We start from the raw sequence: 27171 nt of genomic DNA, 5'->3' as shown, positions 1-27171 counted from the left end.
TAACCAAATTGTATTTGCACATTTTGTAGCAGCCTATATTATGATGTAATTGTATTTATATAGTGCTTACAACCCCTCACGAGGTGTCAAATGCATGTTTAAAATAAGGACTTACACATTCACAGTTCTTCCAAGGACCTCGGTACCTCATAGTACTAACAAACATTGGCAAAGTCAATAGGTCTTGTCTACGCAAGAGTTATTGGCTTTGCCAATGTGTTTTAGCCATGTTATACACCAGAGTGGCTACTGTTCATGGCTAAAAATTAGTAGTGGGGCGTGGCCAAGATGGCAGCGTGAGCAGACGCGTTGGTCCGAGCTCCGCCGCCCAGGCCTTTGAAACTGCTTTGCGGCCCCTGATTTTGTGGCCCGGGGGGTCCCGCCGTGAAGCCGGAGGTAGTGGGCCAGCGGGGGACCTGATAGTGCCGGGGGCGCCCGCGACTGGCACTGCAGGACGCAGGGAGTTGCGCGCCTTGGGCTGGCGCTGGCTGCAGGAGGGAGCGGTGCATTGCGGCCCGTGATCCGCAGTGGGCCTGGAGCCGGAGGCCTGCTGGCTCGATGTGAGGGTGAGGCGACGCCCGTAGTGGAGGGCCCAAATGGGCTGTGAAGAAGAGCCCACGAGGCGAGCCTGGGGCTGAGCTGGGCTCTGGGGCTCACAAGCTGATTGTGCTCTCCTTGTGTGCCCAGCCTCAGCAAGCCCCGAAGAAGCTGCTAGGCGGGCACGGACGTGGACGAGTTGGAGAGGACGCGGTAGGCCTGAGTTTCTGATTGCTGGCTCGGGCGGCCTGAGGAGGCCTTCTTTAAAGTGGAAGCGAGCCGTGGGGCGTAGGAGCTTCGTGGAGGGCTCTGCAGTGAAGGAGCAACGGCTTCTGGTAGAAGAGTGAGGCCAGGAGAAGAAAGCCCCCGGCGACGACGCGCAGAGGCCCAGTTGAGTCCCTTACGCCTTTGCAGTCCGAGAGCAGAGGTGATGGGGGCCTCCAAGCCCAAGCGGGACTGGACGGTAAGGGATATGCTGACTGGAGGGTGCCTGGGGCCGGGAGGGGCCCCTGAGGAACCGCCGCCCGTGAGGTCTCCTGAGGCAAGGAGGGAGATGCCAGAGGACGAGGCAGCCCCAGTCACGAAGGGCTTCCTTACCTCCTTGTTTGAATCGCTCCGCAGCGACCTGCAGGAACTCTGTAAAGACATATCTCAGGATTGAGTTTACACCTTTGGGTGAGCGAGTAGCACAGGTGGAAGATGGTGAAACGGCCCGTGGGGAGGTGTTGGCAGACCTGCAGCAGGAGGTTCTGCGTTTACGGGAGCAGCAGGATTCCCTCCAGATGACAGTGGAGGACCTGGAGAATCGGTCGCGCAGACATAACATCCGGATTAGAGGGGCACCGACCGGGGCAGAGAAGGACGACATTAGAGACTTTGTGGTGGCGTTGTTTCGCTCGGTCCTTGATCTGGAGGAATCGCAGGAAATTGTCCTGGACAGAGTAGATTGCGTTGGCCGACCTGGCGGAGCTGGGGACCGTCCGCCGGATATTTTGGCATGTGTCCACAATTTTGGGCTGAAAGAAAGTATATTGCAATGGGCGCGCAACCTCCCGCAGGTCCACTTTAGAGGCAATCAGCTCCAACTATACCAGGACCTTTCGGTTCGGACCTTACAACGGCGGAGTGAGCTGAAGCCCATTACAGAGTATTTGCGCACACATGCCATGTCCTACTCGTGGGGTCATCTGTTCCGTCTTGCTTTCCGCTGGGGGGACCAGCTACACCAGGTGAAGTCTGTGTCGGAGGCGCCGGGTCCTGGGTTTGGAGGGAGACGTCCTGGATTCAGACTCGAAGCTGGGCCCAAGCGGTGGGAGCCGTCCTCGCTGGCGGAGGGAGGAGAAAAGGAGGAAACAGCAGCGTCCCACTACGTTGGAGCAGATCTCTGAGCGCCAATCGCCTGTCAACAGCGTAGTGGCTGGGACAAGTGCCTAGGCGTGGAGCGGCGGGACTCTCCGGATAGAAGCGAGCTGTTCATTGTGAGCCTGCGACTAATGAGTGAGGCCTGGGCGGCGGAGTCGATGGACCTGGTGGGCGAATTTGTGTGGTTCTACGGCCCTGCTGAGACTTTTTCCTCTTCGGGATGTGTGTGAGAGGACTGTATTCTTATGAACACCTGTTGTGCGTTATGGTTATATGTTGGTATGCTTCCCTGCGTGTCTGGTCATTAAAAGTCATAATGGGTGGGCTGGGTGATTCTGGGTTGTTGAGGTGCTGCTCTGGATTGTGGCCCCACCGCGAAGTTCCTCCCCCCCGGGCAATCTCTCCTTTGTGCTATATGGCAGTTAAGGGTCTAAGTTTGAAAGTTCACGGGCTTAACAGCCCGACTAAGTGGCTAGCAATCCTGTCGGGTCTTGATAAGTCCGGGAGTCATATCTGTTTACTACAAGAAACACACTTATTGCACAAAGACACATTTCGCATGCGCTCACGGTGGTTCCCTAGACAATTTTGGTCATCCGCTACTACGAAGCATGCGGAGGTAGCCATATTGCTTTCAAAGACTTTTGCCGGGGAGATAGTGGGGAAGGTGCATGAAGTGCAAGGTAGGCTCTTGGCTATGAGAATAAGACTTGGGGCCTTCTCTTTCACTGTGGCTTCACTTTATGCTCCAAACACCAAACAGGAAGCGTTCTTCAGACAGGCGGTGTCCCCGATACTTAGCTCGCCAGACAGGGCCATCTCGATAGGAGGGGATTTTAACCTGGTGATGGATAACAAGCTTGACCGCTCGAGTCAACGCTTTGGAAAGACGGGTGCATTATCGGAGCCGGGGCGTCAGTGGTTGGTGGAATGTGGGTTAGAGGATGTGTGAAGGAAGTTGCATCCCACGCTCCGGGACTACTCCTTTTATTCAGCGGCGACAAAGACTTATGCGCGGCTTGATCTTTTCCTGGCCTCACAGGAGTTCCTGTCCCGAGTTAGAGAGGCCATGATTTACCCTAGGGCCTTGACTGATCACGCTCCGATTACTGTGGAGGTTACCATGGAAGTGGGCCGTGTAGGTGCGCCAAGCTGGCGCTTTAGGGATTCTTTGCTCCAAAGTGAGACAGTGGTGGAGTCGCTTTGGCGTGCAATTACGGACTACCTTAGCTTTAATGATAATGGCAGTACGGCTTTGGAGACTGTGTGGGAGGCCCTGAAGGCAGTGGTGTGGGGTGAGGTGATGGTGTTGTCCGCGAGGGATAATAAAGCAAGGAGAGAGATAAGGGAGGAGTTGGAGTGGAGGGTGACTGTGCTGGAGCGTTCCCATAAATCCACAGGTGCGCCTAGAGTCTGGCGGGAATTGGAGAAAGTGCGCCAACAGTTGAAGAGGCTGGCCTGGGATAGGGCAGAATATGCGTTGGCGTGGCTTAAACACACATATTACATTGGGAGCAATAGGTGCGGAAAGTTCTTGGTACAACGGTTGCGAGAGCAACGAACGGCGTCGGCGATAAAGCTGATCAGATCCCCGTCCAGGAGGGAGGCCCGCACGAGTGACCAGATTGCGATTGTTTTTGCAGAGTTCTATCGTGGGTTATACGCAGCGGAGGTGCGAGACGATGGGGCCCTAGATTAATTTTTAGAAGGTATAGCTATCACCCCTCTTGGTGAGAAGGAGGCGTCCCAGCTGGATCAACCGATAAGGTTGGAAGAGGTTATATCGGCGATTTCCCGCCTAAGGGCTGGGAAATCCCATGGCCCTGGTGGGTTTACGGCATTATTCTACAAGACCTTCTGCGCAGAACTTGCCCCGCTCTTGGAGAGAATTTTCAATTCCTTCCGGACGTCGAGAGCACTGACGCCTAGTATGTTGAACGCCACCATTGCTGTTATACATAAGCCGGGAAAAGACCCGGAGCAGTGCGCTTCATATAGGCCGATCTCACTCCTGAATATAGGTGCCAAGCTATTCACTGGGATTCTTGCTCACCGCCTTAATTTTTACATGCCAGGCCTTATTGACCCGGACCCGTCAGGTTTTATCCCAACCCGACAATGTAGCAACAACACGAAGAGTCTTCTGCATTTGTTAGATAAACTAGATCGATTGCGAAGGGAAGTGCTTTTCCTTTCTATTGACGCCGAAAAGGCGTTTGATAGGGTCCATTGGCCATACCTTTTTCGGGTGCTGGAGTGTTTCGGTTTGGGCCCTGGGTTTAGGTCTTGGATCCGGAGTGCCTATCGGTCTCCCAGAGAGGCGGTTCGTGTCGATGGAATGCTTTCTCTTCCGTTCCCGGTTGGGCGGGGGACTAGACAGTAGTGCCCGCTCGCTCCCCTTTTGTTTGCACTATATATGGAGCCCCTCGCTCAATGACTGCGGGACAGCCCCTTGGTTTCTGGAGTGAAATTCGTCGGGGATCGCCATCTCATTACCCTGTATGCAGAAAATGTAATCCTCACCCTTGAGGAGCCTGCGATTTCGCTACCGGCGCTTATGGAGATAATAACTTTTATTAGCCAGGTTTCGGGATTCCGGGTGAACATGCAGAAGTCCCAGGTCCTTAGTTTGTCGGTCAGCTTGGATCATGAGGCAACCTTGAGAGCTAGGTACCCCTTTCTTTGGTCATCTTCGCGTCTTTCCTACTTAGGGGTTAAAAAGACGACTTCTGCTGCCAAGACGGTGAGCCTGAATTACATGAAGTTGGTTCGTGAGGTGCAGCGGGACCTGGAGTCGTGGGGTAGACATAAACTGTCTTGGTTGGGTAGGATGGCGGCGCTGAAGATGATAATCCTGCAGCGTATACTGTATGTGTTTCAGGCGCTTCCGTTGAATCCACCTCCTCGGACGATATCCACTCTTCCATCGGCGGTTCTGAGATTTGTATGGGAGGGTAGGCCGGCGCGTCTCCCGCAGCAGGTTTTATATCGCCCTAAGAGCGGGGGAGGCCTAGCGGTTCCCTGTCTTTTGCGATATTTTCAGGCAACACAACTGCGCTTTCTTTTAGAGTGGAGTCGCCCACTTACTGAGAAACATTGGTGTTTCATGGACCAGGCGGTGGCGGGCTCTCACATTTGGAAGGAGCCTTGGCTCCGGCGTCGGCATAGGGCGGGAGGCCTTTATTCTTCCCCGATTACGGGAGCAACGCTACGCATATGGGACACGGTGGCTTGGCGTTCGGGGTTGACGACCTTCCCGTCCCCGATGACCCCCATAGGCGCGAACCCTGATTTTGAGCCAGGGCTTCGTCTGGAAGGCCTGAGGGCGCTGGTATGATGGGGGTTGCAAGAGGGTGGGAAGCCTTTTTGACGGCCAAGGGGTATTGTCCTTCGACCAGATGCGGGAGGCGTACGGCTTGTTGGAGACAGATAGGCTGATGCATTACCAGATACGGCACTGGGCTCTCCAGCCGGCTAACAGAGCATTAATATAGAGGCCACTCCGCCGTTTGAGAAATGGCTGTTGCTAAAGAAGGACGACAAAAGAGTTATCTCAGAACTGTATCGGCTTCTGCAGCGGGAGAAGCGCCCGCCTAGGTCAAAGGGACAGTTAAGATGGGAGAGAGAGATGGAGAGGGAATTTTCAGATGAGGAGTGGGACAGCATATTCTATAGGATTCACCACACAACCTATAATGCAGCAGGGACTGAGACATCATATAAAGGGGCTTCCTACTGGTATTACACTCCAGCACGGATACACGTATGGGATCATGTTAAGTCTGATCTTTGTTGGAGGGGGTGTGGAGCCACAGGTACACTTGTGCATCTACTTTGGCACTGCCCCAAGCTCCATCGTTATTGGACAAGCATTATAGATGATATAGATGCAGCGTTCCATACCAAGGTCCCTAGATTCCCATTGTACATTTTGTTGGGGTTGCCCAACCCCCTTACCTTTCAATTGAGATCGTTAAAGGGAGGCAGATGGCTCTGGCATTTAACGCAGCGTTACAGCTGATCCTGGCGTTGTGGGGTACGGATAGACTTCCGACGTGTGTCTCCTGGCTTCAGAAGCTGTGGTTTATCATCACCATGGAGAAACTCACCCTACCCTCCTAGCAGCGGGTGGGAGAAATGAGTGAATTATGGAAGCCATTCCTTTAGATCCTATCCGCAGAATTTACTGAGCTGACATGTCCGGCCTACTTGAGAGACTTGAGGCTCACTTGAACGTGGGTTCGAATGTAGTGGGAAGAGCTGTCGGAGAGGGTTGCAAATGGGGGGTGAGAAGGAGGAGCAAAGGAGTAGAGAGAAACTATGATGACACAGGTGCTGGAGGGGAAGCATTGTTGGTATGTGTTTATTTTTGTGTTTACAGGGGCCTCATGAGGGGATCTTGCAGTCCGAAGAATATTGGGCGTTGCCTGGTTGTGCGCTGGATCGTAAGGGAGGGGCGGGTGGCGATGTCCTGATGGGCATGGTGCGAGACTACTTGGAGGGACTTTACCTTTCGACTTGCGTTCTTACGGCATGATTCTTTTTCTTACTGCCCTGTGATATGATTTTTTTTGTATGTTTACATGTTCAAAATAATAAACAGATTTGATCCATAAAAATTAGTGGTGTGGAGTAGAGTGGCATAGGAGCAGTGGTGTAGTGGTGCAGAGTACAGTGCAGTGGGGTACAGTGCAGTTGTTTAGAGTGCATTGGCGTAGAATGCAGTGGTTTAGAGTGCAGTGGCATGGAGTGGCGTGGGGCAGAGTAGAGTGGCATAGAGTGCAGTGGAATAGAGTAGCATACAAGAGAGTGGCAGGGAGTGCAGTAGTGTAGAGTGGTGCAGTGGCATAGAGTGCAGAGAAGACTTGCGTAGCAGAGAGTTCAGTGGCATAGAGTGGAGTAGTGTAGAGTGTTGTAGTGCAGAGTAGAGTATAATGCTGTCGAGTGCAGTTGCGCAGAGTGGAGTGATGCAGAGTAGAGTGGCATAGAGTGCAGTGGCATAGAATGCTGTAGTACAGAGTAGATTGGTGTACAGTACAGTGGGGGAGAGTGCAAAGTTGCAGAGTAGAGTGTCAGTGCAGTGATGCAGAGTGGAGTAGAGTAGAACAGAGAGCAGTGGCGTAGAGTACAGTGGTGCAGGGTAGAGGGAAGTAGAGTACAGTGCAATTGTTTAGAGTGCATTGGCGCAGAGTGCAGTGGCATAGAGTGGCATGGGGTAGAGTAGCATAGAGTACAGTGGAGTTGAGTGGCATACAATAGATTGGCAGTAATGCGAAGTGGTGCAATGTCATGAAGTGAAATGACCATTACATTTGCACAGACATACAGTTTTTCAAATCAAACTATACTGTGCACAGACGATGATGTGTGGAAATTGCATCTCATAATGCAATGATTTGTTTTAATCATATAAAGGTATTTGTTTCCAGCACAGTTCAGAATTAACAAACATGTGCTTCATTTGTACTCCTAATTCTGATTTATTCTGAAGTTTATTTAAATACTGTCATGTGATAGAAAAAAAACTCTTTCCTAACCCCAGTATCCAACAAGATTGTCGCATAAATCCTCTCACTTTGAAGTCAGAGAAAGTAAAGTAAACACTAAGTCCCTCATTATGAACATGGCGGTCTGTATCGCGCCGCTGGCGGTAAAAACCGCCAACAGAGGAGCAGTCCGGACTGCCAAATAATGAACCAAACGATACACAGGCATCCAGAAAACCACCCACCACCCGTAGAGGAGTGCCGACACAGGCCGACGGAAAGGCCCAAACCGCCTATCAAATTATGAACCACCAGTCCGCCGTCAGTTCCGGGGCGGAAACCAACACGACGCAAAGCCAGGCGGAAATTAACCAAATCCAATGAAACACTCACCGGAGGCCCTCACAACGCACCGAAGCAGACATGGATAGAGAGCTGCAGATCATGCCAGCCCTGCTCCTTGCCATATACCTCCACGACCGAGACTGCCAACGAAGACGATGACAGTAAGTACCGCAACCGATGAAACGCCCCCCCAACCCTTCACAGCAGGACAAGTCATACACCCCACAGCAAGAGGTACTAATCCGACACAAGGCAAATCCAACTTGACCATAGTACATACAAATGCCCCACACCCATAAACAATGAAACGAAAGACCAGGGTTCAACAGTGTGCCGCCAAAACACAGGCCAGACAGAAATATTTTATTAAAGCTCACAGAGCCAAATACTTCAAACAGGCCAGTCCGTACAGCTACAAGTGCCATGGGCCACAATGGACCCAACCTGACTCTCAAAAGTGCACGGTACTCCACCTAATGTGGCAACAAAGGGGCATCCAGACACCTCACGGAACGGGGGCAGGGGTGGTGGGGGTGGGGATTTGCGACGGGGTGGGCCTTGGACTTTCGTTTGGAAGGTGGAGGGGGTGTGGGCTTGTCCTTTGAAGGTGGGGGGGTGTTTTGAGCGGGTGGAGCCAGGTGGACCAGGCTCTGCCCGGGCCTTTTTATTTCTCTGGGGAAGGGGTATGGGAATGGGAAGGGCGGACAGGGGCGGGCTGTGAAGTGGAAGGAGTGGAAAGGGCAAGGAGGTGAGCACGCTTAGGGAGAACACGGGGTGGGCCAGTGGGTTGGAAGAGGTCAGCATGGGAGAGGAAAATTTTGTTTGGTGCAATTGGGGTGGTCCTGGATGAGGGCATGGGAGTGGAGGCAGAGGCAGTGGATGCATGTGGTATAGGGGTGCGTGTAGTGGGTGCAGGTGACTGGACAGTATGCTGTGGTGTGGTGGACGTGTGATGGACGGGTGTCTTAGTGCGTTTGTGTGTTTTTGAAGGAGGGGGTGGACACAGTGAGATAAGACAGGCAGCTAGTGTGGATGTATGTTGTGTGGGTGTCTGCAAGCCTGGTGAGTGTGCTGCATCTGTCAACTACAGCAGTTGTGGTGAGTGCAGGTGTGGTGTCTGGGGTGCATGTATGGATGTCTGCTATTGTGGTGAGTGCAGTAAGAGGAGAAGCAACAGTGACTGATGGTGCAGTGCATGAGGGTGTGGATGTAGAAGGGACAGATAGGGAGGCGGAAGAGGTGGGCACACTGGGGGAAGTGGATGTTGTGTGTACATGTGTCTGTTGGCTGTGTGAATACTTGTGGTGGGAGGTGTAGTGCTTGTGTTTAGAAGTGTGCTTCTTGTGTGTTGATGTGCTTGAGTGCGTGTCTGAATGTGTGCTTTGGACAGGTGAAGGGAGTGGGGTGCTGGAATGGGTAGAGGAGGTTGGAGGGGGACGGAATGGCCACAGAAACTGGCTGCCGTCCAAGAGGAGGCCAGAGCCTGAAAAGATCTCTGTAGGGTAGACACAGCACCGTGAATGCCATCCAGATAGGCATTTGTCTGCTGCACCTCTAATACTAGCCCCTGGATGGCATTGACAATGGTTGTCCGCCCTACAGAGATGGTTCTCAGGAGGTCAATAGCCTCCTCTGTGAGGGCAGCAGGGCTGACTGGGGCAGGGGAGGAGGTGCCTAGGGCGAAGGAGATGCCCACCTTTCTGGGTGAGCAGAAGGGAGGGAATTATGGAATGGGGTGTGGCGGAAGATGTCACTGTAGTGGTGTGGCCACTAGGGTCCACCACCGCTGGGGAGCCCCCATCGGAGGAGGTCTCGGAGTCACTACCTCCAGTGGTAGTTGCCTCCCCCGTGGAATTCCCCTCACCCTTCCACCCACTGGTCCCCTGGGCGTCGGATGTCTCTGCCTCCGAGGCTCCAGGGGCTGCAGCTTCCCCACTTGCTGGTGCCTCAGCTCCCTCGCCAGATGTTGCTGCTGTACCAAGCCAACACAAGAGAACAGGGATGGGGAGACAAAACAGGAGAGACACTTGTAAACAGCTGAATGGAGGTACATAGTGGCCAGACATACACCCACCCAGAAGACACACCCAACAGGCTGCACCGTTCACTATGCCCATGGCCATGCCCCTGACTACTGACCAGAATACTGCTCTACACCCATCCCCTGGACTACCTAAGGAGGCGATGAGTGGGAGACCTGACAAAGACAACCCTACACCCTTTGGGGACCATAATGTACATGGACACCATTCAGAGTCCCTGCCTCTACGCAGAATGAACCCCAATGCACACACAGACATCCTTCCAGACTGAAGTTTGTGACATGAGTACTCACCCCCTTGTGACTGCTGTGCAGCCTTCAAGCGCCCATCCAGGTCTGGGTACGCCACCGCTAGGATACTTTGCATGAGAGGGGTCAGTGCCCGACGGGCACCCCTTCCACGTTGAGAGGACTTCCCCTGCTGGGCTTCACAGATCTTATGCGCCCAGCGCCACAGGTCCTCCCACCTCTTTCTGCAGTGGGTGCTCTGCCGGTTGTAGATCCCCAGGGTCCGCACCTCCTTCGCGATGGCATGCCAAAGTGCCCTCTTCTGGTGGGCGCTGACCTAAAAGGGTTACACAGATATGGAACACAGAGGTCAGGCACTTGCAATATAGGTACAGCTGGCTAATTGTCCACTATGGGATGGACAGTACTCTCAAACTTACAAACCATACGCACACAGCATGCCATGCACCCGGGCCCAGGCAGGCTCAGAGGTGCACACATATGTCCATTCAACACCATCCATTACAGCCACACATTGCCCCCCCAAACCCAGACTCACCTGTACCACTAGGCTCTCCAGTTCCTCCTGGGTGAAGGCCGGGGCCCTTTTCCCTGCAACACGAGCCACATCCATTGCCAGAGGCAGGCCACAGCAGTACAAACAGTGGAGTAACTGTCCGCACGAGATCAGGGAGTCAAGTGAATAATAGATGACGAAATCGCGTACGTACCGTGGCAGTGTGCACCGTCACCGCCGGCGGCGATCATGATACATCAGGATTCCCCATTGGCATCCATGTTAACCAATGACGGTGCGAATGGCGGTAAACACCGCCTTACGCTGTGATGTCAACCACTAGCGGTATGAGGTCACTTCCACAACGAAAGGCCTGGATTACAGTGGGCAGACATTTTGGCAGTAACTACGCATCTATAAATAAAAATTTGCACAATGCAGGCCCTACTAGCCACATGAACCACCTATGCATGTGACCATTCCGTAATATACCACACATGAAAAACACTGTTCCCTCATTGAAGAGTAGATGTAGATCTGTCAACAAGCAGTTAATGTAGTCACTACAATGAAATATGCAGTGCACAATTGAAGACAATGGCCCTCATTCTGATTCTGGCGGGCGGCGGAGGCCGCCCGCCAGAATTCAGCCCTCCATAATACCGCTCCGCGGTCAAAAGACCGCGGAGGGTATTATGAGTTTTTCCCTTCCCACGAGGATGCCGGCTCGTAATCGAGCCGGCGGAGTGGGAAGGTGCGACGGGTGCTGTTGCACCCGTCGCGTATTTCACTGTCTGCAAGGCAGACAGTGAAATACATTTTGGGGCCCTCTTACGGGGGCCCCTGCAGTGCCCATGCCATTGGCATGGGCACTGCAGGGGCCCCCAGGGGCCCCGCGACTCCCCCTCCCGCCATCCGGTTCCCGGCGGGAGAACCGCCAGGAACTGGATGGCGGGAGGGGGAGTCGGAATCCCCAAGCCGGCGCAGCAAGCTGCGCCGGCTTGGAGGATTCCTTGGGGGCAGCGGGAAACCGGCGGGAGACCGCCGGTTTCCCTTCTCTGACCGCGGCTAAGCCGCCGCGGTCAGAATGCCCCGCGGGGCACCGCCGGCCTGTCGGCGGTGCCTCCCCGTCCAGCGGCCCTGGCGGTTACAAACCGCCAGGGTCGTAATGAGGGCCAATGTGTGCCTAGGTATGTGTGTTCATCACATCTTTTTGATACCCCTCGTAGGTACCAACCCTTGTGGCGAGGAAGGGCACCATCGGTGTACAGACCACTTGTGGATATGAGGACCATGGTGGAGCGTCACATCATAATCAATTACAGACTCACACGTGCAACAATTCAGGAACTTTGTGCTTTACTGGATCCTGCCCTAACTCCGGGAAATCGTAATCAGCATGCCATCCCTACTGAAGCGCAAGTGCTCTCCACACTCCATTTCCTGGCCACGGGCTCATTTCAAGTGACAGTGGGCATCAAGTCTGAATTCTGTGCCTTTGCCAACATACCCCATGTGATAGGTGCCATCGATGGCACCCACATACCGATCATCCCCCCAAGAGTCAGTGAACAGGTGTACAGAAAAAGAAAGAACGTTCACTCCATGAACATTCAATTGGTATGTACTGCAGACCAGTACATCTCACATGTGAATGCCATGTTCCCAGGTTCAGTCCATGATTCCTTTGTGTTGAGGAACAGTAGTGTGCCACACAAGATGGAACAACTACAAGAAGACAGAGGGTGGATCATAGGTAAGTGAGTCTGTCAGTAACTGACACATAGCAGACAGCCAGTCTGTCTAAAGGGCTAAACAATGACTACTCTGTATCGCACCTTTTTCTAGGTGATTCTGGCTATCCAAACTTGCGTTGGCTCCTGACACCAGTGAGGAATCCTAGGACGGATGGAGAGAGGCATTACAATGAGGCCCATGGACGTACTAGGAGGGTGATAGAGCGCACAATAGGTCTCCTGAAGGCTAGATTTAATTGTCTACATATCTCCTGGGGTTCCCTGGCATTTGGGCCTGAAAAGGTGTGTAGAACAGTGGTGGCCTGCTGCATGCTGCACAACGTGGCAGTGAGACATTCTATCCCTCTCTTGGAGGTGGAGGGTGCTGTATGGCCTGACCAGTTACCTCAGAGAGGGGAGGGGAGGGGAGTGATGGTGATGATGAGGAAGGGGAAGATGTCAATTCCAGGACCCAACTGATACAACTCTACTTCCAGTAACTGTGTGGGACTTTGGGCTGACATTGGGGTTTCTGACATACTGTCAGTGTGCTCAGTCATATGGGGGGGGTTGATAATGATAGCTGAAACATGGTCCAGTTCTGCATGGTACAGATTGATATTTTCAGCATTTACTTAGGGCCCACATATAGGCACACAGGACTCCCTTCATGCAAAGATTTGACAATAAAGTAGTTATCAGCCAGTTGCATCCATACTTCACTTTGTTCGCATTTTAGCACAGGGGACAGTGTTACAGATGTGATATGTGTTTTATTGGTTGCAGGGAGTGAATAGTGCTATTTACAGTAATGGCACGTCATAAGGGGTGGGTGTCCTCAAAGCCAACATGGTGGCAGCCTTGTTGGTAGTATTGATGGATCCATCTTTTCTTACATTAGTTCATATTGCCTCTTAGCAATGTGTGGTGGCTGATTGAGTGGGATGGTTTCTGTGCAGATTGTTGCTGAGTTACTTCTTGAAAGGGGCCTTGTTCTTTGCTGGGGTTCCAGTGCCATATCTTGGCCTGAGGGTCTGTTTGGGCGCCTGCTGTTGATCTTGAGGGGATGATATGGTAGGCCCTTGGCTTTCCTGTGAGGGAAGTTCCTGGGATGTTTCTTCTGATGGTGTAATCTCATGGTGGGTGTCCGGTGCTGTAGTGGGGGCCTCCTGTCCTGTGTGGGTCTCTGACTGGGTTTGTACCAGCTGTAGCAGTGCTCCTGCTATGGTGGCCATTGTGGCGTTGTGCTGTTTCCACTGCTCCACGGCCTGTTGGTGGTGTTCCTGCTGCATCCTCTGACTGTGCACCAGGGTGGACACTATCTGTGCCAACCTGTAATGGGTATGCTGGTAGGCCCCCAATACCTCTGATATCATGTCCTGGGCTGCTGCATCCATCCTGTGGCCTCCCCCCTGGCCCACTGACACCCTTGTACTTGCCCTAGACCCCTGTGCCTGTGTCCCCTGCACAGGTCTGGCAGTACCACTTGTACTGGGGCCCTCGCCTTCTTGCATGTTGGGAGTGGGATACTGTGGCCTCTGTACCTGTGTTCCACCAGCCTGTGGCCTGGATACACTGGTGTGGGGATGCTTGCCCTGGGCTATTGGTCTTGACAGGGCGGTAGGGGTGACAGTGGTTTCCTGGGTGGAGCTGCTGCATGGTGATAGTCCAGGACTGTGTGAGGGGCCTGCCTGCTTATCAGTGTCCAGTGATTCTTCACCAGTGTCCTGTGAGGTGGCTCTGTCTCCCTGGGGGGCACTGGCACTCCTTGTTCCATCCGTTAGGGTGGCATGGGTGGTGATGCCTGTTGGGGGACAGAGACATGTCTGTTACAGCTGCATGAACGTTTGGGGTGCACAGGACTGGGCTATTTTGTGCTGTGGTTACTTTCAGTGGCCTTACAGGGTCCCTTTGTGAGGTTGGCACTGCATTTAGCTTCGACTTTGGGGTTGCATTGTGGCGGGGGTGTCGTTCCATTGTGGGTACTTGCAGGAGTATGTGGCTGTGCACAGGCGGAGGGATGTGGGCCTGTTAGTGGGTTTGTGGTCATGCAGGAGGGGTGGATTAAGTGGCTGTTGCCTGGGCGGGGTGTTGGTCCTGGTGGTTGTGGGTGGGGTGGGGTGGTGCATGCATTACAGGTATGGTGTATATGGGGTATATGTTGATGACTTATCCGAGGCCATTCCTCCAGTGAGTCCCTTACAGTGCAGGATGGACAGTACCTTTTCCTCCCAGTCTGTGTATTCTGGTGGTGTTGGTGGCGGTCCTCCCCCAGTCTTCTGGACTGCAATGTGGTGCCTTGATGCCATGCCCCTGACCTTCTCCAACAGGTCGTTCCATCTCTTCCGGATATCATCCCTGGTGCGTGGATGGTGTCCCACTGCATTGACCATGTTCACAATGGTCTGCCATAGCTCCATCTTCCTTGCGATGAGTGTGTGCTGTACCTCTGCCCCGAATATTTGTGGTTCCACCTTCAGGATCTCGTCCACCATGGTCCTTAACTCCCTTTCTGGGAAGCGTGGATGTTTGGGGGGTGACATGGTGTGTGTGTGGTGAATGGTTTGGGGGCTGGGAATGCGGTGAGGGTGCTCTTCTGTGGGTCGGTGTGCGTCTCGTGTTTGGTGGCGTTCGGTGTCTGCCTCTGGGGCTCTCCATCTTCTTGGCCTGGTTTCATTGCAAAGGATTGTGGGGTATGTCTAGAGGTGTTTTATGGGGTTATGGATGTGTGTCAGGTGTGTGGGTTGCACGCTTATCCAATGTGTGCACTTCTTGCTGTTCAGTCCACTTGCCGCCCGTGGCGGTTGGAACCGCCAATGGTCGTCCGGCCTCCACTGTCTGCCAAGGTGATTTGTGCATCATTATTTGGAGGGCGGGATGTGGGTGTGCTCGGTGGTGGCGGGGAGGGGAGGTCTGGGATTCTTGCTGACAGGGTCTTGGTGGGGAGTGGTGGTCTGGTGATTTTTCGAGGGTTAGGACTTTTGTTCATTATATGGCGGGTTTCCATTCACCGCCAACGGCGGACTTTGGTTCACCACTGCCACGGCGGTCGGCAGTGTTTCCTGCTGTGTTCATAATGACCGCCTAAGTTCCCACCGAAGACAGAGCCTGACATTTCACTTTGTTCTTTGAATGCACAGCAAATGTGATGAGATAAGAACAAGATTTACAGGCCTGTTTACAGAAAGGGAACACTTGGAAGGATACTGTGAATAAGGTTTGGGCAAGGGAAGGGACAAACTCAAGCTGGATAGCCTAAAACAAATAAAGCCAGCAAATTGAAAGCAACTAAATGTGAGTTGCCAATGGCAAGCAACGGGCGGAATGCATTCCCAAGGAAGCTCTATGAATGTACTAAAAGTGACAGCCATGGGATACTTTGTGGGGAACGTACAGTATTTTAGTCCAGTTCGTATCTTGCAGAGGTTTGGCCACATCAATCACCCAGGTAGTATGACGAGAAGACCTGGAGTGGTTTCCATGTTGCAGGAAAGGTCTGCACACCCATTCTATCAGTTTGCTACCAGTTCCTATGGTTTAGAGCTTCTGGCACACCTCTTGTAGGTTTAGTGCTAGGTGGAAGACATGAAATAGGACATTTAATGATTATTTAAGGTGGTTGTAAGTGAGGAATTGACCGAGGTGAAGATGGTAGTCTGCCACAAGGGTTTAAAAATTTAGTAGCTCGCTGTCCAGAGACAAATCCCCCAATTGTAAGACACCTGCAGCATGCCACTGATGGAGTACAACCGTCCTGTGTGAATAGGAAGGCTTAGCAATGATTTATTTGTGTCAGTGAGTTTACAGGTTCTAGCAAGGCAAGAGAAAGCTATGCATAATAACCCTAGATGGTGATCCATAGAATGGTCAGTAGGAAACAATTAGCAGTGCATTAAGCCTTCCTTATAAGTTTTTACTGATAAATCTCATCTCATGCAGGGAGGTGGACAGAAAGCCAGCGAACCACCCATTGGACCTGTGCAGCTGAATAATAGCATTCTAAGTCCAGAAGACCTAATCCACCCGCAGTCACGGGTAGCTTTACAGTGGAAAGAATTACCCGACGGGGCCACAGCTACCAAATCAGATGTGTGGCATGTCTGAAGAAGGAATGAAGGACGAGCAGGAGAAGGTTTGCAAAATAATACTATCATTGGGGTAGCACACCATCTTCACTAGTGCCATGTGGCCCACTACAGAAAGAAGAAGAGAACACCAAAAAGCAAATTGGGTTTGGAGGGACTGTGACGCTCTGCAGAGATTTCCATCCTGCAAATCAGTGGGAGAATCATAGATATTAATCACTAGGTGTCAAAAGGTAACTGGTTCCCAGTTCAATCTGAGGTCTAATTGTATATAAAGGGGAAAATAGTGCCATATGTTAAAGAAACACTATTTACATTTTAACATTTTTACTTTTTGTTTGTGTGCAATTTACATCCCAAATATTTTGAAGATTCAATATGTACTTGACACTTAGAGATAACCCAGATCACTAGTTTGGCTTTTTCTCAATTTCAAAACCATTTAAAGACATTGAGAAAACGGGCAATTGCCTTGCACAACTTTGCAAGAGGTCTGGCCCATGCTCACCCTTCACAAGCACGAACAGCGGACCATTGCACCAGAAGAGTTTGCCAAGGTAGATGGGTGTTGCTTGTTCAACCACCTGAGAGTGCCTCTTCTGTTTCTCTCCTGTGTGCAGAGACAACTCCCTAGGTACCCAATACCTTCAGATAGTCTTGGTGGCCCCGTCTTGTCTGATTTTAGGAATTGTCCCACCTTATTCTTCTCTTCCTTATTTATCCAGTTCTTAGCAACAACCCTTTGAATCACTTGCTGTGGATCTCCCATTTGATCTCAATTTCATCCTTCTCTTTTATTATCTTTGATTGGTAGTCCGGGCTCCCATTTCTAAGATAAATGTGGAGTCCCTGACATACACTCTAGTGCTGTGAGACTACAGACAAGTTGTGGGTACCTCACATCCTGACATTAGGTGAGAGTCTGTCACCCACACAATCTGCCCAGCCTTCATTAAAAAAAAATTAGGTTGAAAGTACGTGGGCGTTTGGGGTGAGGCAGATATTTTTGTTCAATTTGTTTAAACTAGCATAAGGTTAATTACCTTAATGTTTCCCAAACTGTTTGCCAGGGGTTTTAAAATGTTCAGAAACATAATCAAAATGTTGCTGTTTCTTTCTCTTCAAAAAAGATTGGGTAGATTTGAGTAGGGGTGATGGCCTTGACACAGTGCTGAAGGGCATTCATTTACTACTGAACCAGGATGTAATGTAACACCTGAATGTAGCATACCAGGAGGCAATCACAAAAAGACCACAGTGAATAAATACTGCTATGTTAAAAAACAGTAAATAAATGCACTGACAACATAGCGAGGCATGGCCTCTCTTGGGTGTGTCTGTAAAACTGACCTTTGTTCTTTAATTTTTGTCCTGAATTTTGACCCTCTGTCCTGAATTTTTGTCCTGTATTTTGACCCCTTGTCCTGAATGTTTTACAGCCCTGTCCAGAATTTGCCTCAGTGCCAGGTGGCCACCCTATTGGAAACAATGCAGGCGATCCAGCCTAATCACATGAATGGACCGCGCCCAGGAACCGTCCCCCTGGTCCACGCTCCTCAGGCTCCCCCAAGTGCCACTACTCCTCCACAGAGCTCCTTGCTCTCAACCCCGGCTGGCACACCGCCTGCGCCCAGGCCAACCCCAGACACACACACTGAACTTTCACATGCCACTCATGCCACTTCTCTTGCACTCACACCAACACCATCACCACCAACAAGCACCACAACAACACCAAAATCCCCAATCACCTCAACTGCATCCTCCTTAACACCCGCTCCGTCCACAAGCACGCCATAGAGCTTTGGGACCCACTCACCACAAACTCTCCCGACATCGCCTTCCTCGCTGAAACATGGATGAACTCCTCATCAGAACCCGACATCGCCATAGTCATCCCAGAAGGATACAAAATCACCCGTAGAGACCGCACCAACAAACCAGGAGGAGGAATCGCCATAATACACAGAAACTCCATCAAGATTTCCACCAACACCAACGACACCCTAGACACCGCAGAGCACCTACACTTTCAGGTACACATCAACGCCAACACCACCCTAAGAGGAACCCTCATCTACAGACCACCAGGACCCCGCCCCCATTCTCTGACACCATTGCCGACACTATCAGCTCCCATGCCCTCACCTCCACAGACTACCTACTCCTTGGTGACCTTAACTTTTACCTGGAAAGCACCCACAACTGCAACTCCACGGCCCTGCTGGACAACCTCGCAAACCTCGGCCTCAAGCAATTGGTCACCTCACTCACCCACTCAGCCTTCACTCACACCACCGAACTCCACTGGACTGACCACCACTGTGTCCATTTCTCCTTCCTGAAACCCACCACCCACCAGCAACAACATCCTACCCCCTACCGCAAGTGGAACAAGATCTCTAATGAACAACTAATCTCCAACCTTGCACAAGCTCCACCTCCCAGTACCAACGACCCCAACGCTGCCGCCCTCAACCTCACACGATGGCTAGAAACATGCACAGACTCCCTCCTCCCATTCAAAATAACAACACCTGCACCATCAAGACCCCCCTTGGTTCACCACAGAACTTCAGTCTTCCAAACGAGAATGCCAAAAAATTGAGAACGCCTGGCACCAAGAACCCTCAGTGAGCAACTTCTCCGCCCTCAAATCAGCCATGCACAAACATCACCAACTCATCTGGACCACCAAACGATCCTTCTACAAAGAATGCATAGACGACAACACACACAGCAGCAAGGAACTTTTTGTCATCATCAAAGAACTCACCAAACCTAAATCCTGCACCATCGACCCTTCACATTCCTAAGACCTCTGCAACTCCCTCTCCAACTACTTCCACGGCAAGATCGCAGACATACACAACAGCTTCACATTGTCATCACCCACCATCACCGCCACTGACACAATCAACACCACAGCACCCTGCCGCACCGACCTACTGAACACCTGGACCCCCACCAACGACGAAGAAATCGGACAAAAACCAGGAGCTCCATCCATTCAGGATCCCCAACAGACCCTTGCCCCCACCACATCTTCAACAAGGCCAGCCAAATCATCGCTCCCAAGCTCCAGGCCGTCATCAACAGTTCCTTCGAGACCGCAATCTTCCCCGATATTTCCAAACACGCCGAAGTCAACGCTCTTCTCAAAAAAACCAAAGCAGACCCTGAAGACCTCACAAACTACCGACTCATCTCTCTACTCCCTTCCCCCGCAAAGGTCATAGAGCAGATAGTAAACATACAACTATATCGCTTCCTAGAAGACATCAACATACTCAATGTCTCCCAGTCTGGATTCTGCAAAAACCACAGCACCAAGACTGCCCTCATCGTCTGTACAGACGACATCAGGACCAGATTGGACAAGGGCGAAACCGTCGCCCTCATCCTTCTAGACCTCTCCGCAGCTTTCTACACCGTATGCCACCAAACCCTCTGCATACGCCTCTTCGACGCCAGAATTCGCTACAAAGCCCTGGACTGGCTCACCTCCTTCCTCTCTGAAAGAACCCAAAGAGTTTGCCTCCCTCCTTTCTGGGCTACAGCCACCAAGACCATCTGTGGGGTCCCCCAAGGATCCTCCCTCAGCCCCACCCTTTTCAACATCTACATGGCTCCTCTCACCAACATCATCCGCCCCCACGGCCTCACCATCATTTCATATGCTGATGACACCCAGCTCATCATCTCCCTCATGAGGAACCCATCTACCGCCGAATTACCTACACGCTGGACTCCTCGCCATCGCTAACTGGATGACAGCAAGCCACCTCAAATTGGACTACGAGATCATCATCTTCGGACCCAACAAGACAGCATGGAATGACTCTTGGTGGCCCACCACCCTTGAATCACCCCCAAAACCCACCGCCCACGCACACAATCTCGGCATCATACTGGACTCATCTATCTCCACGACTCAGCAAATCAACGCCATATCATCCTCCTGCTTCAACACCCTTTGCATGCTACGCAAGACTTTCAAATGGATTCCTTTGGAAACAAGAAGAATGGTCACTCATACCCTCGTAAGCAGCAGACTGGACTAGGGCAACGCCCTCTACGCAGGGACCGCAGCCAAGCCTCAGAGAAAACTCCAGAGAATCAGGAACGCAGCCGCACGTCTCATCCTCAACCTCCCTCGCCACGAACACATCTCCGCCAACCTCAGATCCCTACACTGGCTGCCCATCAACAAAAGGATAATTTTCAAAATCCTTGTTCACGCTCACAAGGCCCTCCACGACACCGGACCAGCCTACCTCAACAAACGAATCAACTTCCACAAACCAACTCGACAGCTCCGCTCCGCCAACCTCACGCTTGCTACAGTCCCCTGCATCCAACGCACCACCTCCGGCGGCAGATCCTTCTCCCACCTCGCTGGAACTCCCTCCCCACCAACCTATGCAAGACCCAGGACCTCCTAACCTTCATAAAGCACCTCAAAACATGGCTTTTTGAGCAGTAACCCCCGCGCCTTGAGACCCTACCAGGTGAGTAGTGCGCTTAAGAAATTTGTTTGATTGATTGATTGGATAGTGGATTTAACACGGTGGGCAAGGGTAGAAGACAGAGCTCTGAGAAGGGAGGAGAGTAGGAAAATTAGACATCGGCCAATAGCCCCCTTATGAATGGAAGTGACTGATGACTGGGAAACCTCAGGTTCAGGGGAGGAGTCAGACTCGGAAGGTACCACGGGGAACAACAACGACAATAAAGCCTGATAATGATAAAGATGCCTTAGCTGATGGGGTGTGCACATTGGGGAAATAGCGGATTGAATAGCTGGAGGTTGACCTCCCGGGGTGCCCATCTCGTCCCACCCCACATGCTCCCCTCTCATGGCCTTACCCATCAGGAACCTATATCTGAAAGACATAGAAGGTGTACTATAACACATTAACACATTAGATACATAAAAGAGTATACACCACAGGCAAGTTACTAGTTTACTAGTTTAAAGTTTTTTTAGTTATATACAAATGGCGCAATGAATCGGACACAATATTGGTCCGTACCATTATCCTGCATTCCCAACATCACCCCAAACCCATTCTGAACATAGATTCCATCATACCAATCTGCAGTTAAGACATCTGACCACCTCCTCAATGTTGAGTTGCAAGATTAGAAGCAACAGGAATGTACCTAGTAGTTTATGCTCTAGGAAATGTATATAAATATGCCCTGATCTTAGATATGCCTCTAATAACTGCAATGGTACAGGAATTGGAAAAGAAGAGATGAGATTTAAATGATGACTTAAAATGTCAATAAAATAAAGTGTTAAAATCAATGCTTCTCTTGTATGAGTGTTTGCCCACAATAGTCAGGGCCACTGGAATTATGCAGCATGAGAGGGCCAAATTATGCACCAGGGTTTAGTAAGTTATGCAGCAAGAAAAGGAAATTATGTGGTATAATGTGGCAAATTTTGTAATACTATTAGTTCGTTATTCCAACATTTTTAAACTTGGTAACAGTGTCTGGGCTTTGGTTGTACCACGTTAGTACCATTTTAAAAACCATGTAGAGAAATAAGCAACAAAAGGATGACCAGGAGTTTTTTACTGAGCTGCAACACGTGTTGCTGCACTTTTAGGAAACCATTTGAGCTAAAAACAAACTAATTTTTTGTTCAAATGTGCAGATTATGCAGGAGTTAGTGGATTAAGTTGCAAATGCAGCAAATCTGTAATTATGTGAAAATCGCTGCACAATCGCACAATTCCAGTGACCCTGACTATAGTCAATTGGGCCTCATGCCCAGTGGGGTGAGCGGGGGCACATCCTGGCATTGACAGCATTATAGGTAAAGAGGTGGGATACCATTGTACGTGGACCCAAGTTGTCTCAAAGTTTTAACTGATGTCCTACAAGTTATATGTTATTTCTCCAGGGCTATTGTATGCCACAGATTCCATGTCTACCCCTCTGCTGGCGGTGCGCCCTGCTTTTTCCCCCACTTATCCTGCTGTCTCCCCCTCCCATCCCTCTCTGACGACCACGACAAAGAGCTGCAATGAAGAGTCTCTTGGGGCTGTGACCCACAATATGGTGTCTATGTGGCTCAAAATCTCCTCCCAAAATATCTGAATCATTGGGCATGCCCCCCAGATATGAATAATTGTGCCCTGGTTCTGTCGTAAGGACTCTTGTATCTCAAAGAGACTGCTGGATTAGGGGCGGCACTCCTACACCAGTTGGCAGCTGTCGGCGCAACCCTCCTGGCTCTCTAGCTGCACCTCATCAAAACCCAGATAGTAAAGGTGATTTCTGGCAGCCTAGCACATGGACTCTGAAAAGCTCTCATGGAATTCGCTGTGAAACAAGTCTTACCCTTTTCCCTTTTTAGCGATAAGTCTCTTACACACACACAGGCAAGAAAGAAGATGCAGGATAGTTTTCAATACATTTATTTTGATAAAATGCATGAGCTGCAATGATTAGGATAATGGCAAGTAACAAAATTGGGATTGTGAAAATAAGCGATGTAAATAAGAACGACCCCAACATATTGCAATAAACATGAATATGTACATTTTCCCCTAAAGTGAATTTTAAACCCTAATCTGCCCATGCTGTGTCCATGAGAAGCACCATAACTCCCATTACCTTAGAACAAGGTTGGCCTCCGGTCTCTAAATCAGGCTTCGTAGAGACACAAAGACTGAGGTGCTGCAGTATAGATGGAATATCCTGGGTGGAACCCCCTCTAATGTCCTTGGTCTCACAAGGTGTTTTTATAAGGCACATGTTATTGTTTATGCAGGCATCCTGATATGGGTATGTACCTAAATGTTAGACTGTGTGCGCCAACTTGTATCAGCAATAGCCTGACATGTTCACATTTTGTTCTTGTCCAACGTAAAGCAAAGAACATGATAACAATCCAATACGTATATTACTAATAATAACGCTTTCACGGAAGGACAACTGATTATGGAATAAAAACATTTCTCCAAAAATGCAAGCAATGCTAAAACGAATAAAAGCGAATAATAAAATAGAGCATGTTATCTAGGTAAAAGGGCACAAACTTGTAAGATGAAGGTATGGCAAACTAAAATGGACCCATGACACCCTCCCCTATTGCCGAAACAAGGGTGCTAAGTCCAATGTCTACAAATGATCCAACTAAAAACTTATTTAAAATCATACATAAGAGACATAAATATCAAAAGTGACAAGCAAAGCAGGCCAGCAGACAGGTAGAATTTGTAAGGCAATTTGGTGTCACATATCACACTTTTGAAAAAAAGCCAATGGTTAAATCAGCAGTAATCATGGTGTCAAAAAAGGTCTCTGATGTCATCAATGGAGATTGAGACCAGAAAGGACTCCACTTCGGCAGGAGATAGATGGATCAAAGAATTAGCAGAGTGATCCATGGAACAGAAGTGTGCAGGAACCACAAACTCAGAATGACCTGCGGAGGTAGCACCATCCATTGTGCCAGATATCGTTAGAGCCAGGAAATCCACTAGCGGCGGCTCATAAGATGCCTTGCAAATCAACCTCAGTTTCAAGGGGCATGTCCGAGAATGAACCCTCATCGAGAACATTTAACAGATCCTTTTCCACAGGTGGCACAGGCTGCATGGCAAGACACACTATTGCTGCTTACTGAAAGGAGCACCAAATGCAGTGGAAAACCGGCTACACAGACTGAAAAGGAGTTACCTCCCCATCTAGTCTTCTTAAAATGAGAAGTGTGAGACCGTAGAGCAGCAGAGGACTTGAGGGGGCCTGGTTGGGACGTAAAAATACATATTATGTCTAAGAAATCTGGGCACCCTGTCAGATACAAACACATAGCCTTAAAATTGATTTGTTTCTCTATAGGAAGCCAATATAGAGAGACCAAGGCAGATTTAGCAGAAATGTGTCTGGGAATATTTTTAAGCAGTCATGCAGCAGAATTCAGCACAATCTGTAACCTCCTGATTACATATTTATGGGAACTAAGAAAAAGAGAGTTGCCATAATCTAAACTGGACAATATTAATGCTTGAATGAGGAGTCTTCTGGCCAAAAATGGTAAAAGGTTAATAATTTTCCTTAGAGTTCCTCATATGCCAAAACAAGATGCAGCAAGCATTTCGGATTGGTAATCCATGGTGAGGCAAGGATCTAGCCAAAAACTCAGGCTCTTTATATTGTCCTTAGGCGGCGGGAGATTTCCAAACCCATCAGAAAAGACTGTCAAGGAATTGGAGAAAGTGTGGTTACCAATGATCATTACCTCTGACTTGTGATCGTTAAGCTTAAGTTTGGACTCCGTCATCAATTTGGCTACATCCTCAAACAGGCTGAAAGGTTGGATTGAGGAATATTTCCAGAATTTGACAGGGACACTACTAATTGGGTGTCGTCCACGTACGAAATCAAAGAGGGGCCATGGGGTTCCACGATTTTGGCCAAAGGAGACAGATAGATATTAAAAAGAGTGGGACTGAGCAACGAGCCCTGTGGAGCTCCACAGGAAAGGGGAAAGGTGTTGAATTAAAAGACACAATCCAAAACCTGAAAGGTTCTGTCCTTCAGATATGAAGAGAACCAACACAAAGCATTGCCTTCGATTCCTATGTCGGAGAGTCTTTGGAGTAGGATGTTATGGTCCACGGTATGAAAAGCAGCACTAAGATCTAATAGAATGATAGCGATAGCTGCCTGAATGCCATGATCTAATATTTGGCATGCGTTATCCATGACCACTAACAAGGCTGATTCGGTACTATGTTGCAGCCTAAATCCCATGTGAGCTGGATCTAGAAGTTCATGTTCGTCAAGAAAACATATGAACTGCTTGTTGATATGCTTCTCCATGATCTTAGTCAGAATAGGAAGAAGAGCAATGGGTCTATAGTTCTTCAATTCCAAGGGGTTAAGATTGGGTTTTTTCAGTAGGGGTTTGACGACAGCATGTTTAAGAGATTGCGGTATCGTGCCCGAGTTTAAGGAGTGGTTTAAAATATTTTTAATACAGGGCAGATAATATTAGAGTCTAGAGCGAGTATATGGGGTGGAGCAGGATCTAGGGGTGAACCTGATTTTATCGTATGAAGGTAGTTGGTGATAAGAGCATTAGTCAATGGCTGAAAAGACGAAAAAGAGGCCCCCGAACTCTGGAGCTCCTCGTGGGGGTTTCTGTCTATTATGTGATCTGTTGTAGAAGAAAAGGAGGCATAGATATCAACAATCTTTCTCTGGAAAAAATCTGCTAAACTGTTGCTGTGATCCAAGGAAGCCTCCATCGGGCAGTCAAGCAAGGGGTTAGAGGTAAGTTCTTTAAAGATCATAAAGATTTCTTTGTGAGAGTTAGCGGACTGTTCTATTCTACAACTGTATAATGCAGCTTGAGCTGATTTGATCGAAGCATGAAAGGCTCTGATTGCTTCCCTCTATTGTGTCTTAAGGGAAATGCTATAATGTTTTCTTCACCTTCTTTCTAGTTGTTTACATTTCTTTTTCTGCTCTACCAGTTTGGCGGTAAACCAGGGATTAATTCTGTGGCCTGTCCTTCTGACCATCAACCTAGTAGGGAGGTGAGTACCCAAAGAGGTAGCAATCCAGTTATTAAAATTTTCTATAAGACCTGTATTGGACTCATCCTGGTAAGGTAACGAAGGATGGAGATTGTTCTGCCAATCTATGGGGTCTAATTTTGACCATTGGCGAGAGACTGATTTTATAAGATGATGGTGAGAAGGAGATTGGGCCCAAAACAAAGTAAGTGATAATAAATAATGATCCGTCAAAATCAGTGGACAGGGAGTGTGAGGGCATAGATTGGAAAGGATACTAAAAACTAAGGCCCTCATTACAACCCTGGTGGTCGGTGTTAAAGCGGGGGTAACACCGCCAACAGGACGGTGGAAAAAAAAAAAGGAATCACGACCATGGCAGAAACCGCAAACATAGACAGCCACTTTAACACTCCGACTGCCACGGCGGTACAAACAAACAGCGCGGTGGTCACCGCCAACAGACAGGCGGAGGACAAAGTACCGCCCACTGTATTCCACCAACGCTATCAAAAGCATGGCAGAAACAGTACACAGAAGGGAAACCACTCACCTCTCGACACCCAACGAGGAACCAGGACGCCATGGAGCTCGAGTTACACGTACTGCCCATGCTGGTCTTCCTCCTGCTGTATCAGGAGCAGGACAGACACCGTCGACGGCCACGGTGAGTACTGCACTTACAACACAGGGGAGGGGGGAGGGAAAAGAGTGACACACACACACGCAACACGCAATACCCCCACCCTCACCCACAACACCATACACACAAATACATGCATCAACATTACATATACACCCCTTTACCCCCTGGAATAACGCAAGGACACATTTAAATGAATGTAACATGTGTAATCATGAAAAATCAGATAGTGAAAGTACAAAATCAGTATATACAAATATGTACACCAACTACACAAGTCCGGCTAGTGTACCAATCATTGTCCGTGGACCAGTGGTCCCAAAATGCATGTCCGAACCCACACAAGATACCTGACACGAAACGGAGAGAACACTGCTGAAGCATCAGATTGAAATTAAACAGGCACCTCAGGGGGAAGGGGAGGGGAGCACCTCAGCCGGATGAACGCACAACGCCACTGCTCCACGAGGGGGCTCTATGCCCACTGCAGTATCCTGGGGAGTGCAGAGCCACAGTCCCTCAAGTCTTTCCAGTGGGTGGTTTGCCCACTGCAGTATCCTGGAGAGTGCAAAGCCACAGTCTCTCAAGTCTTTCCAGTGGGTGGTTTGCCCACTGCAGTATCCTGGGGAGTGCAAAGCCACAGTCG

Source organism: Pleurodeles waltl, chromosome 6, assembly GCF_031143425.1.
Source record: "Pleurodeles waltl isolate 20211129_DDA chromosome 6, aPleWal1.hap1.20221129, whole genome shotgun sequence".
Classification (NCBI taxonomy): domain Eukaryota; kingdom Metazoa; phylum Chordata; class Amphibia; order Caudata; family Salamandridae; genus Pleurodeles; species Pleurodeles waltl.
This window is presented reverse-complemented; position numbering follows the sequence as displayed.